The following is a 15,686-nucleotide window of genomic DNA, read 5'->3' as shown; positions in this document are numbered from 1 at the left end:
CCAAATCAGCACAATGCATGTCTATATATCTTACAATTGTATGTCAATAACGTTTAAAAAAAAACTTGATTTTTTTTTTTTTTTTTTTTGGTTAAAGAATTTGTTACCTCCTAAAATGCTACTAGCGATCTAAGTGGTTAAGTGCCCTTTTTATGGATGGGAACACTAAAGGACCCATAAGAAAACTGGTTGAGGTTAGATCAAACAACATGTAAGTGGTTTTTGTGATATAAAAATCCCCTTTCTTAATTCATAGTCTTGTTATTCTCACTAGGGAAAGCAAACTACCTCAATAAATATCAATAGCTTGCTTACATTAAAACTCCAGGTGGACCCATTTCTGGGGATGCTGTCTTTGTATGTCTCCATCAGAACGCTTTCCAGCACCCACCCCCCCCCAAAAAAAAGGTCAATTTTCATTTTCACATTAATAGCATTAGAATTTGTAAAGATGGGGCTGGATTGCTTTATGAAGGTGATTTCTTGGTAGACAGAGCACATAGCCAGGATGGTACAAGGTTAATTTCACCTTTTGTGTGAGGAGCTCCTACTGGTTTTAAACTCCACGTGGACTTTTTTTCTTTTTCCAAAGCCTGTGATTGACTAAAACCAGTCTGACAGCCCCCGTAATGGCTCTGAGGTCTTTATTATGCCTTCCCAGGGTTTTCATTCTCCTCATGCATGCCACTCTCATTTTGCACTGAGATATTTTAATGAGTTTCTGAATGATTGTTTTCCACTTTTCCTAATATCCCTGCTCAGGTCACTAAATTAGAGGAAAGCATTTTAGCAAATGGGCACGGAAACAGAAAGTATCATTAGCGGGAGGACGTCTGAAGTCACAGCTATTAGGAATGTGAAATGTCTTTGACTAGAAGTGTGGAAAAGACACTGCCAGATGGAAGGGTTAATTACTAGATGCTGGCTTCAAATGAAGACAGGGCAACTTACAAGACCCATTTGTCAACAGCAGTAAAGAACACATTTCTTCTCCTATCACGTTCCGGGGTGACTAAACGCCTTCTCCTGGGATGTGTTAGGTGGGAGGTCTCCATTTTCTGACTTTCCTCTGGGGTTTCATCATCAGTAGACTAGGAATTCAGCTACTAGAAGCAAAATGCCAGAGTTTTCATGTTTAAAAGAAGGGGAACTAACAAGCAGCAAATATTTATACCTTGGTATGTTTTAGAATGTTTTCCCATTTCTCTTTTCCTGTGCCCACTCATGGCATCTGAATTTCTTCCCACCCAAGGAGTTGAAAACATCAATGAAAATTTCTAGAAAGTTATTCTAGTTTTCTAAATGAAAATCTTAAACTTTTCTGAGCATAAAGCATCAATCCAAAAAAAAAAAATCTATATGATCACAAAAAGACACCAAATTCTAATTTTCAGTTGCGTTTTCCCCATCCATTTCCACGGCAGGAATTGGGTTCTGGAACAGTGAGATTTTTCTTGCAAATCTCAGATGGCTTTAGAGAAACAACTTTTGTTGCCCTCCAGTTAGTTCTCTGTGGGACTGGTGAGCATTTTATAAGGTGCTGAATATTCCTTTTGTTCACCAGATCGGTTTCTTTGGGGGCTCATACTTAACTGCTATGTCTTGTGCACAGTAGGCATTCAATAGATGTTTTTAAAAATTGAATTCATTTGTTTGGGGGCATCTCTAAACAAGATCAAAAGACAAAAGGCTCCTGTATTTGCACTTGGAGCTTTGACTCTGACCGTGGAGCAAGGTGCCTTTCTTCCCAATTAAGAAATTCCAAAATTGATTGATGACAGAAAAGGAGGAGCCTCAACAAAACCTATAAGTTTATAAGTAGGTAGCCATTCATGCACTGTATGCAATAAACCCTACATAAATCCTATAGATAGCCTGGGTTTATTTCTACTTTCCAGTATGGGAATGACTATTTCTAATGTGTAAAAACTGGTGGTTTCATTTAGATATGGTTGTGATTTTTGCCTATGCAGAACAGTAACTGGAACAGTAACTTATGCAGTCATAGACACTGACAAGTGAAGATCCTTAGAAAGAAGTAATTAGAAAAATGTAGAAATTAGGCCAATATTAGAAAGGAGTAACCTTGGATGTCAAACTGGACGAATTAAGGCGTTTGAGACAAGTCTTCTGTTAATTAGAAGGATCTATAGCTCCACGGGCAGAACAACAGATCAATGGGGTCATTACCAAGACGCCTGTTTCTGGGCTAAAGTCTTACTTTCAACCTTTTATTTGGTAGCATTTTTAGAAAAGATTTATTTATTTATTTAAGAGAGAGAATGAGAGCTCATGTGTGCATATGAGCCGGGGGAGGGGCAGAGGGCAAGGGAGAGAGAATCTCAAACAGACTCCCTGCTGAGCTCAGTGCCCAACTTGAGGCTGGATCTCATGACCCTGAGATCATGACTGGAGCCAAAATCAAGAGTCAGACGCTTAACTGACTGAGCCACTCAGATGCCCTGATAGCATTTTTTTTTTTTTTTTAATTTAGAAACAAAAAATGTGTTGACAATGTCCAATACAGTCCAGGGGCTCTTTGCATAGGTTTGGCCTAGAAATGCTTTCATAATATAATTCCACTAAAATTACTCATTTGTCCCATCTGCAGCACCTCCCCCACCCCCACTGTAAATCCTTGAAGGCAAGAACTGTGTGTGTTTCCTTTAATTCCCTATCCTCAGGAAAGTGTATTTGATGCACACCTGTTCATGTTACTGTGTTATTAGTCATGAGTAGCCTTGTACAAAATAGAACATTTGCCTTTAAATGAAATTATTGGCTGCATTGTACAATGTGATTTCATTATATCGGTGCCCAACTTTTTCTTCACAACAGAAAGTATTTCAGCTTTTAAACTGGAAATCAAGGGGGAATAAGGTGAACTTGCTTGTTGGAACACTTGCATTCTATGCCCGAAAAAAAAATGGATTAAGGTGATGGTGCATCGGTAATGGGGTAAATTCTTATTTGAGTCATTGGCAATATGACTCACTCTCAAAGAAGCAAGTTGAAGATCCATATTCTATAGCGATATGTACCCCAAATATTATTTCCCCCAATTAATTAAAATGGGCATCTGGAGAATTTCAGTGTTTTTGTGTCATCACTTCAATATTGAGTGACCTGGGATGAAAATGTCATGGTGCTTTAGTTTTCACATCTTTTAAACAGGATTAGGAGTCTCTGAATTTACGGCTTAAAATGCAAAAGGAATGATATGTTATCAAATCCAGCAGTTGTGCCTAGGTAGATAACCCAAATTGTGTGTGACAGTAATAGAAAGAGTCGGGGACAGCTGTGGGGCAGAGATGAAGCGCTCCGTGAGACTGTAGAAAATCAATTCATCCTCCCAATATTTCTGACACAGCAGTTATGAATCGAGAGATCTATGAGAAGTGAGGAAGGGGAATAGACAGATGGCAGTTCCTGGACCAGGGTGTTTACATAAGACCTGGTGAAACAGGATTCAATCCCAGGATGGCCAGACCGTGTTCTGAGGAAGCAGGAAATTGGGAGCATCTGGCTGAGGCGGTAAATGTGTGGGGAAGAGAAAATAGAAGCTTCTCAATGACAGATTTTTGAAGCACAGGTGCTATCAACTACATTATCACCCAAACCTGAAAATTTAAAGCTAAGTATGTATAGAACTTTGGTGCATGACATACGGTGTTTCAAATATAGAACTTATAGACCATCTGTCAGATCCAGTGGGGCTTGACTCTGGAAGGATCACTGAAGATTGGAGAACCTGCTACACATTCACACTCAGAAGCGACTAGACAATCAATACATATTAATTGAGTAGCCATCATGGATACAAGTCTAGTTGCTGTCAAGAGCTACAGACATGTAGGAAATACGGCCTTGTTCCTCAAATCCTATGGGAAGACAAAAGCAGGAGGGCAGACAGGAGGCATGGTTTTGGATTGCTTCTAATTCTAAGACTTCAGTTTCACGGTCCTTCATCAGAATGACCCTTGTGCATTTTCCATCAACCCCCTTGCCTTTCTCTGGCTTCTTACTTGATTGGCAAAGCCACAACCCTGGATGAACAAGACCCCTCTGCCTTTCCACACCAGTATTCATGCAACTGAGTATCTCTGGAGAAAAACACACAACTGTGCTGCCTTGTCTCACCTTAAATGATGACCATAAATCTCAAGTAGATTCTTGATGTGCTCAGGCCACTGAACTACCCATCCCCGGTTCTCTTCTTCCCTGCTCACCTAGTAATGCTCTTTCCCACCTCCTCTGCTTTGCTTCCCCTTTCTCATTCTCAGGGGGTAAACCTTAATTTCACTGAGAAACTTTGAAGCAATCACAAGAGAAATTCTAGAAGACCAAATCCCATCTATCTCACTACTCCCTTTTGCATCCATACATTCTGCTTTCTTGCCTATCCTTAGGTTAAAACACCTCTGCTTCTGTCTAAAGCTTGTTGCTTCACTTGTTGGCAAGATCTCATCCCCTTTGCCTACTCAAAGATAATTGCTGTAACAATTCTTTATTCTTAACTCCTATGCATCATTTGCCCGTATCTTGACTAGACTGTTCCCACCAACATTTAAATATACTGTTATTTTCTCTCATCTTAAAGCAAAATCATCTGTCACCACTTCCTCCATTCCTTACAGTCTTTTCTTAACTTTCTCTTGTATCAAACTCATTGTTTTTAATTTCTCTTTTCCCATTCAATTTGAAACCACTTTGATTGGGCTTTCATTTCCACAAATTCTACTACAACTGCTCTCAGCAGTGACCTATGTGTGTTAATTCTGATGGTTGATCCAAGGGCTTCCTCCCACGGATGGCATTTGGTCCCTCCTTCCTCCCTGGTACACCTCATTCGTGGAATGTGTCTTTGTTTGACTCTGACCTCAGTGGCTGCTCCTTCTTAGTTCTCTCTGTGGCTTTCTCCTCTTTCCCCAAACTTTGATGTTGGAGAGCCTCAGAGCTCAGACCTTGGTCCTCCCTTTTCTTTTCTCTGTTTGCTTATTTCCTTGGTGATTTTATTTAGAGCTTAGAATGTTCTTTCTCTGGATTTGCTCTTAGTTCAACTACACAACTCCTTTAAGTCTTCCCATACCTGCCTTTCTCCATCAGCCGATCCCGAGGACTCTCTTTAATACTACAGACTGCTCTGATCCCTGCCCTCCTGATGCCATCTACCCTGCTTGGCTCTTCCTTTCTTAGTATCATGTATCATCTTCTTGCTTATGGTGTATTATAACTCTTTTATTAGATTCATTGTTTTTATTGTTGCCTTCCCACTTACTCCAAGGAGATCCCAGGAGGGCAGGGATCTTCATTCACTGATGTATCCTAGGCTCCTAGAACTCTGTCTGGCACATACTATGTGTTCATTAAATATGTATTGAATCAATGAATGAACAGTTGTAGGTCTGTGGTCATGCAGGCTAAAGTGTACCCAAGTACTTCTTTGCATTTCTTCTGTCTTCTGAGTAGAGTTTTTAAATATTCCTGAAAATTACAGAGCCATAAATCCCAGATGATTGTCAGGGTAGAAAACTGTAGATCTCCTATTTCATGTATAAAAATGTAAATAGTGCCTGTATTTAAAAATGAAGTCTTAGATTTATTTGGCCTTACACTTTTGTATTTGATTCTAACAAATTATCTTGCCCGAAGGTCTTGGAGCTGTTGTTCTTCATAATGAGCAGTTCCAGTAAAGAAAGGAACTCTGCAAATTCAAATTCTAAGGGCCAACTAGAAGAAACATTTTGGGGAAAACTGCATATTGAAAACATTAAAGGGTGCCTGGGTGGCTCAGTCAGTTAAGTGGCTGCCTTCGGCTCAGGTTATGATACCAAGGTCCTGGGATCGAGCCACACATCGGGCTCCTTGGCTCAATGGAGAGCCTGCTTCTCCCTCTCCTTCTGCCTGCCGCTCTGTCTACTTGTGCTCGCTCTCTCTCTCTCTCTCTCTCTGTCAAATAAATAAATAAAATCTTAAAAAAAAAAAGAAAACATTCACAGGACTGAAATTTTGTTGTGCATTTGGTAGTTATGAATATGTACTTGAAGGATTTCTGTTAAAAAATAAAACCTCTTTTGAGACATCTGGACATAACATTTTAGTATATTGAGTACAGAATGTAGACCTCAGTTTCTAAAAGCCCCTCATACTAACTGATTATCATGGATATGAGTATCCAAATTATGAACTGTAACTTTGGAAAATATATTATTGGCTTTCTCTTTATTAGACATAAGAGTCTTATTTTTTGTCCCTTTGTCTTTTCCCCCTTTGTGCATAGCAGTAAATGAAGTAATGACACTTGCGTATGAGAAATTTATGACAAGCACAAGAAAGTAGGAAAAAAACTAAAAATCAATTCTTTTTTTTTTTTTTTTTAAGATTTTATTTATTTATTTGACAGGCAGAGATTACAAGTAGGCAGAGAGGCAGGCAGAGAGAGGAGGAAGCAGACTCCCCACTGAGCAGAGAGCCCGACGCAGGGCTGGATCCCAGGACCCTGGGATCATGACCTGAGCCGAAGGCAGAGGCTTTAACCCACTGAGCCACCCAGGTGCCCCCCATTCTCTTTTCTTTAGGTCAGATTAGCCCTTCCCAGAGGAAGTGTGTTAAAGTGGGAAAAACAACAGCAATAATAACTAACCACAACATGAGGCCTGGGGGTAGGGTGTCCAGGATCATGTTCTGGCCTTGCTGTTCTTCTGAGTTAACAATCTTCAGCGTCTCTTTGGTTCTTTGGGTCTGAGTCCATTTCTTTATCTTTAGTATTCTTCGAATTTATAATTTATGTCTCAGCTATGTTTATGTTGTTTGGGAGGAAAAAAACATCTTGTTCCAGATTTAATTAACCTGTAAAGCCAAGGAGATAATTCTTAGGACTAGATGTCAATTATTATATCCCAGCAACTTTTCTTTGTTGACCAAGAAACAATGTCAGTACTTCTCTTCTCTTAAAACTTCCTTTATTCATCCTTCTGAAACTTTTCGTGGGTGCACTTTGTCTGAATAAAAGTGTGTGAGCAACACGGCGGCTACTTTTGTCCTCAACAACCTAAAGACAATTGATTTGTCAGGTTTGGGTGATAATGTAGTTGATAGCACCTGTGCTTCAAAAATCGGTCATTGAGAAGCTTCTATTTTCTCTTCTTTGGAATCAGCCAAATGAATACTTTGGGTCCTATTTTCCTTACACATCCATCACGTCTTCTCAAAAACTGAAGATGGTGCTATCAAAATTTGATATCTGGAGGCCCGTTATGAAGGACACTCCCATTTCCTTTTCTATATCAAATTATTAACTTCTGCTTATCATCTCTATAAGAAACAAGACCCCCTGCCGTGTCACTAGTGTATACCCTTCACTAGCAGAGTGCCAAGGGCTCAAAGAGCTTTGAATAAATGAATAAATGAATAATTGAAAGAATGAATGGATGAGGAAGCGAATGAAAGAATGCATTTTGCTTGGGTACCGTAACATGAAAAGTGATTTAGACCATGGGCAACTTTAAAACCAGAAAGATAAAGAACTCGAAGCAGAAAACCCATTAGTAAGACAAAGATGCAATTTATTTCACAGGCAGGAGCTCAGTTGTGGGCGACGGGGAGAGACCTACTGCCCAGGGACAGAGCAAAAGCCTTCTCTAGGCTACCTTGGCTGAGTTGTTATCTCACAGATCCTTAAATCTAGACTGATTCTGGAGGAACAAGTGAGATTCATTTGAAAACAGAAATTGCTTTCTGTCATTAGACTCTTTTCTTTTCTGGGTTGGACTTTTCATTTGTGCTTTTCTATGCTCAGGCATACTTACCCTTGGGGGATTTATATTCATATTTTCCCCCTTTATTTTCGATTTCTTATAGATGACTTTTAAAAACTGTGGTCATTTCCACTGCATCTAAAAAAAATTACATCACTATGAGTTTTTTAACCTAATTCACCTCTGGGATTACTAGAACCCAATTAGAGAACCAGAACCATCTCAGGATGCTTTATTTGTCTTGGATTTTTCTCCTCCACCTTACTAATGTCTAGAACAGAGGCAGTGAAGAATGGCTCATAGAATTAACGTATTTAAGCATCTTAGTTGATCATAGTTTCAAAGGACCCTTCAATGTTAATATTTGTATTTCAGAGCCATTGACTTAAAATGGCTTTGAAAATGTTTTGTAAATTATTTTTTATTAGGAAATTAGAAAAATCAATACATATAGTCTGTTCAATCATTTAAACAGCTCTGATCAGTGACACTGTTGAATTTCAGAAGCCCCAAAGATTTCTTTTGTCAATATTGGTTTTATTATGACTCTGGTGATTTAATTGCTATTTATTACTTTTCTGATTCTATTTGTATTAGGAAGTAGAGAAAAATTACTTTTATTTCATGTTTATGAGTACTGATTTTTTTCAATAATACTTTCCTCTGCTTTCATTTTTTTATGTTAAATCTGAAATTCTCTATCTAAACATATTTTTCATAAGTATTATTATTGAGTGTAGTGTATTTTTATGGTCATTAAAGAAAATAGTTTATTCAACCATGTGTGCCTTTGCTAAAATTTTGCAACCAATTTAATGCTTAATATTAGTTTTTTATTATTCTATCTTACTTTCTTGGAGTCTAATTCCCACAAGATTCACATATGAGAAGAAAACAGATTTTTTTTTGTCATTTTTAGTATAAATGTCCATATTGTTATTTAGAATACTTGTGCTGTTTTACATTTTCATCATTTATGAAATTAAAGCCCTGTCTGGCTGTCTTATATTGAGCATTTATTGCCATTTAAAAAATTTATTATTTCAAAAGAAGATTGATATGCAATGATATCATTTCCTTTAATTTTATTTCCATCTATGTTTGAACACATTAATTAAATCTACATTTTAATGGGTTATTTTACTTTTGTTTCTTGTATATGTAGTATTGATTTCATTTTCTTATTCTTTTTTCATCTGGATAATCTTCCAATTTTGTGGCTTACATCTTTTTAAAACATTATTTCATGCAATAAAGCTTTTATTCAGTGATTAGACCTCAAATTTTAAAAAATATAATTGTTAAAGTAACACCTGCGCATGATATTATAAATCCAAGCAGTATAGGGAGATAAAAATCAAAATTAAAGTCTTAAAAAACACACACACACAAAACCCCCAAAGTTAAAGTCTTTTTCCACACTCCCGAACACTCGTTTTCGGATCTCATATTTGTTTTGGATTGAGGTTACTTCTGTAACACTAAATTATATGTTTATACTGGCATTTGTTGATGTATCAAATTTAAATATTATGTACTGATTTTCCAATATGAAAGAAGAATTTAGATTATGTATAATATTTGCACCATCTTTTCTTTATTTTTTCTCTTCTTAACCAAGGTTTCCCCATATATAACTGTTAATATATATACACTTTGTATTTATATATTATGTTATGTCATTTATAATCTCAGATAAGAAAGGTAAGCTATTTCTTGATCCATCACGTTTGACCATACTCTTACCCTCCTAGCTATATAAGATGAAATTAGCACTCCTAGCTCACTTCTGCTTTGTCCTTCATCACCTTCCAACTTCTCTCAGAATGCTGTTTCCATTGTATTCTTTTCTGTAACTATAATTAAGGCTTCTTTGCTTTGTCTAGCAACTTTAAACATTGAAAACCAATACATATCTCCAATATTATAGTTACACAGACATTATTCACTGCAAGAACTGTGATTGAACCTGAGGACCAAGCCCGAGTCTTTTCTGGGAAAATGTCCTGTCACCATCAAGGACAAATTAGCTCCCATTTTCTCAAGTGCATCAGGGGATCAGAAGAATGACATATGTTGGTTGATTTCCCTTTTTATCTGTACATTTTTATATAGTCTTTTGTCTACAGATTCTTTTTCCTTTTTCCCCATGAATCAGACATCTTACTCTTTTCTGAATTATTTAAGGATTTGGTAAATACGTTTTTCCCCTCTCAGAAATAATACACGAGAGGTAGGCTTTCAGACTTTGCTAGATGGAGATTTATGGGGAGGAGTATTGTACTGAGGCTGGGGGATGACATACAGGTAGGAGGTAGAGACCCAGGCATCTGCTTGCATTGACTACAGCACTTACTTTACCTATTCTCGATTCAGATGCTCTGCCTTGTTTTTACTGTAAATCTCTTTTTTCCTTCAAATCCCTACCTCGTCCACCCTCTGGTTTATAGAGAACAAGTTCTTGCCTGTTATCTTCATTGCAGAAAGTGTCCTTGGGTCTTCAGATTTTGAGCAATAAGCTATGATCATTAGGTATGAAAATGTAATTGAAGTAACAAAGTGAGTTGAAAGCATTGAGGTTAACCACACATTCAGCAGTCATTCATTTAAGAAATAACTATTGAGTATGCCTGATGTATCTGGCCCCATTCTCGGGGCTTTGATACAGCAGAGAAGAAGATAGAGTTTGCCACTACATTCTAGAATGCAGTGGAAAGTGCTAAAGAAGCAAACGAATAAATGCAGAAGATAATTTCATCTTGAATCAGTGCTATGAAGCAAAAAATTGTATGATAGGTAGTGACTATCATATCACAGTGACTAATTTAGATTGGGTGGTCTGGGAATAATCAAAATAGTGTAAGAGATATTTTGAATAAGGATGACTCATGAAGTAATCAAAATGTAAATGAGTTTTTGTCACCTCTATCCTTTAAATTTTATTTTGTGAAAGTAATCTTTCTCTGACTCTGGATAAATTCTTGGACAGGTTGAATGATTTTTCTGTTCTTTTTTAGATGATGTCACAAATGCAGTCTCAATAATGTAATGAGAACGTCTCTGCTTAGATATTAAGCCATCCTTAAATATCCTTTCAAAATCATCCTTGAGTATTCATTTTCTCCTTCCTATGGCCAGAACTTTGGGGGAGTGGCATGGTGGTGGTGGTGGCTGGCTTTTTTATCTTTGACCCATATTCACAATGCATAGTTGTACACCGTGCATAAAGTCAAGAGGTGGGGGTTGAGTAATGAGAGAAGATTAAGGGCTCCTTTATCTGTCTGTCTAGCTTTTCCTTTCCTGGTGGCTGGTAGATGATGAACCTTAACATCGCCTGGGTGCTTTCATGGCTCTTCAGAGATTTCTTCCTGGGCTCCTCTGATGCCAAATCTGCGTGATACACATTTGCCTTTGACCAAAGCTCTCCACTGCCCATATGCATGACCCAGTTCCAGTCCACACACATCTTTTGCCCAACAAACTCTGAGAAAGACAGGTAAAGCTACCTCAGGATCTCAGTTCTGGTTCTTTCACCCAAGGACTTAGTACAACTCATCTCTTGCCTTTTAGATTTCCTAGGTAGAAATCAGACTTTGTCCACAATGCACCTGTCTAAGGAATGGCATACAAAGATATTCCAGTAGACCTGAGGCTGACACCTCTATCCTTTAAATAGGCAGTGTCGGGGCACCTCTCTTCTCTGTCTCCAAATAAGAACGATGGAGTTCACAGCATGACTTTCTTTTTCTTTTTCTTTTTAAAAATTATTATTTTTTAAATTTTATTTTATTTTTTCAGTGTTCCAAGATCATTGGTTATGCACCACACCCAGTGCCCCATGCAATACATGCCCTCCGTAATCCCCACCACCAGACCCTCCCAACCCCTATCCTCCTCCCCTCCAAAACTCTGTTTCTCAGAGTCCACAGTGTCTCATAGTTCATCTCCTCCTCTGATTTCCCCCAACTCACTTCTCCTCTCCTTCACCGAATGTCCTTGTGTTATTCCTTATGCTCCACAGCACGACTTTCTCTAAAGAGAGTATCCTCACAAACCTTCTTGCTTTCAACATTTTCTTTTGGCTATTTTATATGTTTCAAAGTGGATAAAATGCTCAAGAGTCGTGAAATTATTTCTCAAGATGTCTTAAAATATTAATATTTTGGTCTGATATCTAACTTGGAATTTCATATCTTCTCCATCTTGTCTTGTCAAAATTTCATCACCATCCTATTACAATAGTTAAAGTTTACTGAGTGTCATTCAATCATTGTTCTATGTGCTTTATGCACATTAACCCATGTAATTCCCATAGTTATTAAAACCATTATTATTAATGTTTTCTTTTCATAGATGAGAGAGGTGAAACTCACAAAGGTTGAATGACTTGCCCAAGAATGCTCAGGTAATAGATGGCAAAACTAGAATTCAGACCTAGGGAACCTTACTCTAGAGCCCTTGGCATGCATGGTCTCTCAAGCAGGGAAAGCCTATCCACCTAACTCCCGCTGAGCTGAGACCTGAATTCTAAGTTAATGTCAGTAGTGCAAAGGTCCAGGGGCAGAATGTTCTCAGTAGCAAGCTGTAGATCTGCATTGCTTTTCCTCTTATAGTTCTGTAGCCCGCCTTGTTTCTGCCTTTAGTTGGAGCCCAATTCTCTCATAGTGAGCCAGCTACCAGCTGACATTTCTTTTTTTTTTTTTTTTAAGGTTTTGTTTTATTTTTTGACAGAAAGAGAGAGATCACATGTAGGCAGAGAGGCAGGCAGAGATAGAGAGGAAGGGAAGCAGGCTCCCCAGTGAGCAGAGAGCCTGATGCGGGGCTTGATCCCAGGAACCTGGGATCATGACCTGAGCTGAAGGCAGAGGCTTTAACCCACTGAGCCACCCAGGTGCCCCCAGCTGACATTTCTGATATTCCTGCTTTAGCCATCGAAATACTGTTACTTGCCATCTAGGACAAAGGTCTATTCTGGGCATATACCCAGAGGAAATGAAATCAGTATCTTAAAGAGATACTTATACTTCCATGTTCGTGGCAGCATTTTTCACAATAGCTGAGGAATGAAAACAACATGTGTCCATCAACAGAAGAATGAATAAAAAGAACGTGGTACATATGTGTAATGTATAATATTAATCAGCTTTAAAAAAGGAAATCCTGATATTGGCAGCAACATACACAAACCTGGAGGACATTACGCTAAGTGAAACAAGTCAGACAGAGAAAGACAAATGCTATATGATATCACTTCCATGTAGAAGCTAGAACAGTCAAACTCATAGGAGTGGAGAAGAGAGGGGTTATTGCTGGGGGTTAGGAGGTGGGGGAAATGGAGAGACATTGGTCAAGGGGTATACAGTTTCACTTATAAGGTAAGTTCTGGAGATCTAAGGCACAGCAATGTGAATATAGTTACTACTGTGTTGTATACTTGAAATTTGCTAAGAGGGTAGATCTTGAGTGTTTGCCCAACACACACAAAAAATGGCAATTATGTGAGGTGATGGATATATTAACTAAGATGATTATGTTGATCATTTCACAATGCATATGTGTATCAAAACATCAATTTGCACATCATAAATGTGTACAATTTCTTTTGTCAATTATACTTCAATAAAGCTGGAAAAAATTCTAAAATATAAAAAATTCTGAGACAACCTTAGATGATAAAATCAGTCTTTGGGTAACTGATTCCAGCTTTCTCCTAGGGGGCGGAAAAGAAGTCAGCAAATTCAGATTTGTTGAAGTTTAACAATTCACTTGAGAGAAAGTCTCCAAGTCTATTTCAAATTTGTTTTGCATTTTTACTTGGTCTAACTTTCAATTGTATTTTGAAAAAAGAAAGTTTACATTTATTTACAAATCAAACAAGGAGCCCGAATTGCTGGGTTCATGATGCCCTGAGTGAGACCAGTGAATCACCAGTGGTTCTCAACCGAGGTCAGAATTTCCTTTGGGGCATTCAGAAATGTCCCCGGGCTTTTAGGTTGTCACGGTGCCTGAGGGAAACATTAGAATTTAGTTGGTAGGTCCACAGATGCTTAACTACTCTGAAATGTACAGTCCCACATAATGAAAATGTGTCATACCTTATTGCTCCCCTTGAGTACTCCTGCTGAGAGATACCATTATAAAGGCAGTTGACATAAATGAAGACAAAGCAATGAGGTGGGCTTTTTCCACAGAACGAGTCCTCCATTTCCTTCCCTAATCGGTAATGGAAATGCCACTCATCTATCTATTTGGAAACAATTACTGCCTTGGCAGCTAGAGTAAATAAATGACTTGCCTTTTAAAGAAAATTAACTCTTTCTTCTCATGTTGATTGGAAGTGAATCGTACCAGGTCATATACAATTGTGGTTTTGTCAGATGAGATACTGGGGTAGGGGGTGGCTAAATTTTGTTACGTGTCTGCCTTGGGCTCAGGTCATGATCCCAGGGTTCTGGGATCAAGCCCTGCATTGGGCTCCCTGCTGCTTCTTCCTGCTTCTGCTCTCTTTCACTATCTCTGTGTCTCTCAAGTAAATAAATAAAATCTTAAAAAGGAGAGAGAAAGAGATTGAGTATAGACGAAGTGTGCTTCTAACATGGTGGTTCTGGAACCAGGATAAAGAATGGGTGCTGTGGTCTACCTGACTACCTCCTGAATGTGGGTTATGGGGTGGAGAGGGAAGCCCAAAAGGGTCTAAGGAAGTTTTGGACCATTTGCCCTCAGGGATACCAAGTTTCTGGCAAAATCAAGCTCCTTATTTCAAATGTGGATTATTTCAGGTGAGTGAATAGTTAAGTTTCTTGACACAAGTTTGCAGGGATAAAAAATTTATTTTTTCTGCCTGTCTCTGATATCAAATGATGTTCTAGAAAAAAATAACGTTAGTTTGTGACTTAGGGTTTGTTTATCACACAGTCTTGTATATATATTGGCAGCAGCTTAATAACTAATTATATTTAATCTGTCCTCCTAATGCTCTTCCCTTCTCTCTTCCAAAATGGCCCTGGAACGTTATGTAACAGATAATGGCTTGTCACTTTTGATTTTCCCTTAATCTGAGGAAAAGCCTTCCTGATAATGTCTGAAAGGCAAGTAGATATAAGTTTAGTCAACACTTTATCACTGAAACTCATTATAAAGTAACATTTACCCATTTTGTATAAACTTTTAAAGAACAGCATCTCCTCACCTGCACAGTGCCAACTCTTTCTCTATCCATATCCATTTGACTCTCTCTGTCTTCATTTCTTGTCATGCTGAGCAATTATTGAATAGAACTTTTAGTTTCACATGTAAATCATCTTCCTTCAGCTCTGATGAGTTTATCTCCTAAAACTTCCCCTCAGCTTGAGTTGCTCAAAGAGATCAGTGAAGGATCTGAATTCTCCTCATAACTGGCGGTGCCTCATTTCTCCCAGAGACTTGACATTAGACCCAACTCCTATCTATTTGACATGCGTGAGATGAATGAAGATTGCTTAGCCTAGATCATTCTCGGGGCCATTCATCGTTGCCATGTTGGGGAAAAAAAAATAGTAGAGAGGATCTATGATGAAAAGATGGATGAAGTATTTTGATTCTTGCTGACAGGGCTCTATCCATATAGGGCTTGTACTGGTGTCCTAAGGAGAATGATTATTGACCAGAACCATCAGGGAACCGTAACAGAAGGGGTTGGTAAGGAAATTGGGCTAGTTGAGGCAATTGTTGAATCTAAGAGGACTAACACAAGAATGCAGGGTGGAGTGGGGGGGGGATCCAGAAATCAGTCAGTGTCATTCACTCCCATCCGTGGAGGTGGTAGACAAGAGGTACAGAGAACACCATAATTTTTTAAGGGCAGAATGGCTAAGAAAAACCAAGCAGGATACCAGGGCTCTTAGTTACTTATGGTTTAGGTCCTAGGATGGGGATGTCAGAAATAGGGTG

At 38.4% G+C, this 15,686-nt stretch overlaps 1 long non-coding RNA gene across 1 annotated transcript in view; it reads left to right on the top strand.

Annotated features, from left to right (window-relative positions):
* The window catches only part of LOC116569049, a 130,499-nt gene that overhangs the window by 31,015 nt on the left and 83,798 nt on the right, over nucleotides 1-15,686 (top strand). The gene's annotated exons all lie outside the window — the stretch shown is intronic.

The sequence above is a fragment of the Mustela erminea genome, chromosome 11, assembly GCF_009829155.1.
Source record: "Mustela erminea isolate mMusErm1 chromosome 11, mMusErm1.Pri, whole genome shotgun sequence".
NCBI lineage: Eukaryota > Metazoa > Chordata > Mammalia > Carnivora > Mustelidae > Mustela > Mustela erminea.
Note: the sequence above shows the minus strand (reverse complement) of the source record. Positions and strands in the feature narration are given on the sequence as shown.